This window comes from Battus philenor, unplaced genomic scaffold (assembly GCF_028537555.1).
Source record: "Battus philenor isolate CCGP_79_NKW_IND1 unplaced genomic scaffold, ilBatPhil1.0.hap1 SCAF_3, whole genome shotgun sequence".
Classification (NCBI taxonomy): Eukaryota; Metazoa; Arthropoda; class Insecta; order Lepidoptera; family Papilionidae; genus Battus; species Battus philenor.
In genome coordinates this window covers 4,390,207-4,392,806 of record NW_027181693.1, presented here as the reverse complement: position 1 = coordinate 4,392,806, position 2,600 = coordinate 4,390,207, and the positions used below count along the sequence as shown (strand labels likewise).

The following is a 2,600-nucleotide window of genomic DNA, read 5'->3' as shown; positions in this document are numbered from 1 at the left end:
TCATGGAAAGTCGATGTATGCGGGCATCATAAGACCGGCTATCGAGGCGATAAAAGGAGGAGGTTTAATTCTTGCCGTGGTCATCTTTTGGCTGATAATATGATAATGTACAGTAATTACATATTTCAATTTTAGTTTTTGGATCAATTTTGGCTCATTGATCCTCATTATTCTATCATACTTATCTAAATACGTTTGTTATTAAGTTAGACAATGTTTAGTGAAAAGGATCTCCCAATAAATGAATTAATATTACCTTAACTTTAGAAAAATTAGATAGAATTAAAGTAGTGGTAGCGTAGTGGTTAAATTAGAAAACTGCGGTTTGGATTCCTAAAGTGCGTAAATAATTTGTATGAATTAAATAACATTGTCATTAACCACAAATCGCGATAGAAAACATTATAGAATAGACTTTTGTCACATTTTTTTTAATTTATGTGTTCGTCAATTCACATTGGACTTGCGAGGTTTATTAAGACTTATGCCTTCTCTCTGCGAAGACTCTCGTATCTCAGTTCCCAAATAATAAGTCAAGAAAAAATATGGATCGTGGTAATTACTAGAATTATTGAGCTAGGAAAATTCTGTCGTTCCTTAGTGATGGGCGTATATTAGCGTATTTTGCGTCACTAAACTTTAAAGGTATAGAGATTATGGTAAGTTTATATCAGATACAATTAGATTAACGGTTGTTTACAAGTCTCAAAAAATCTCAAATAAATATATAAAAGTTATTAGCCGCATTAACATCGGGATTCCTTTGAGAATGTTAAAATAAAAAACAATTTACAAACGATTTCGTTTTTGTTAATGATAAGGTCCCGCCGCTTCAGGAAAACACAAATAAAAGCCGGTTGTAGCGCTTCAGACTAAAAACCGTGATTTGGAAACGGGCGGAAGTGGAAAGCGGATGTAGCAGTCTGTAGGGGGCGCTGCGAACGTCGCGCCGAGATATTCAGCTTCCGCTGTGGAAGAGGGATGGGAAGAGGAAATGAGTACGTCTGCCGATTCGAAGATTGTATTGAATAGTCTCAAGGCAATGTCGAAACTTGGTTATAGTTTGAAATTTGTCCTTTGACGGCAGTGTTTCAAAGCGTGTGGTAGGAATTGACAATACTCTATTGACAATTACTAACACTATATATTATATAGCTATTACTTTATTTGTAAATCTGGAGTAAACCTTCCACATTACTTTAAATATAATTAATTTATTTGTAGTACTGAGTTATGATGTTATCTAAATTATCATTTATAAGTCAGGTCAATGACGTAAGAAATGTGTTTTTATATCTATTTTAATTGGATAAATTAATAAATGAAATAAATTCATTAGCGCGTTATCTGTACAATTGCAATTTTCAAATTTGCAATCCAATATCTGAAATAATTATAATATTCATAAAATTAAGCGCGTGAATATTGAACGCGTAAATATTTGTTTCCGCCAAATATTTGCAATTATCGTAAAATTATATAAACATTACGCGGCTCGCAGCTAACACATTTACGCGAATTAATTTTATCTGTCTAAATAAAACTGATAAATGTTATCACACACGCTGGACTATCGTTTATTTGATAGTAGTTGTAAAGTTTGTGTTATTGCTTGCACTTAATAATTTTCTAGTTTATTTGTTGCATTAAACTTAACAGGACGATTTTAATTATTTTTGTTCAATACTAAAATATTTTACATATTTTATTTTATAACACGTGTAAGAATTTATACTCGAATTTTAATCTCTTTACAAATATATCGCCGTCCCTACCCAATAATACAATAAGTCCGAAAATGCAACTTTTCAGGAGAGTCTAAAAACTAAATATTGGTTATATCTCAAAAATCTCTCTGTACATAAAGCAGTGAAAATATGTTATTCATAAGAACCGAATTTTTATCTATACTTAGCGTGCCATGAATAGGAGTAAAATGATTAATTAATCATTTTATGTTTGTACTTTACTTTGTTTATTTAGAGAAAATAAAAGATCAGTTTGCCTATCTCCGCCATTCCTAAATCAGAAAATTATGGAAAAAGTTGACAAGCTGTATTTTAACTTGTAGATAGCAAAAATTATGAAAATGCTTATCGGATGCATGCCGCTTCCAACTGGACCTATTCGAAATTTCTTGGAGAGACCTATATCCATATCCATACGTATTACGCCAGAAATTATGATAAAATGTGCAATTAGTACATTTTTAAACTGCTAATCTTTCGTCACGGGTTAATAAAAAGCCGTTTTCAAAAACAATTCCAAAAAAAAAATGTTTCCGCCCGGGATCGAACCGGGGGCCTTCTGCGTGTTAGGCAGATGTGATAACCGCTACACCACGGAAACTTATGGATATAGTTTAAATACATAAAATAGTTATTCTGTATTACGTCTAATTTGTAAAAGTGACCTGATCAACATACCGGTTGTTACTTGGGGATGTATTATACAATATAATCTGTGTTTGCACCTATGATGTCGAAAACAAATATTACCACTATATCAATTTTTAATAATATTGCTAGACTAATAAAAAGTAAATATACTACATAGTTCCACATGGTTGATCTTGTTGATATTGTTTTCTTTTTATTTAC

General features: G+C 31.7%; 1 non-coding gene across 1 annotated transcript; it reads right to left on the bottom strand.

Moving 5' to 3' along the window:
* Nucleotides 1–2,276: 2,276 nt before the first annotated feature.
* On the bottom strand, nt 2,277–2,349 carry TRNAV-AAC (transfer RNA valine (anticodon AAC)). Its single transcript has one exon. It is a non-coding gene; the product is annotated as a tRNA-Val (tRNA).
* Nucleotides 2,350–2,600: the final 251 nt, after the last annotated feature.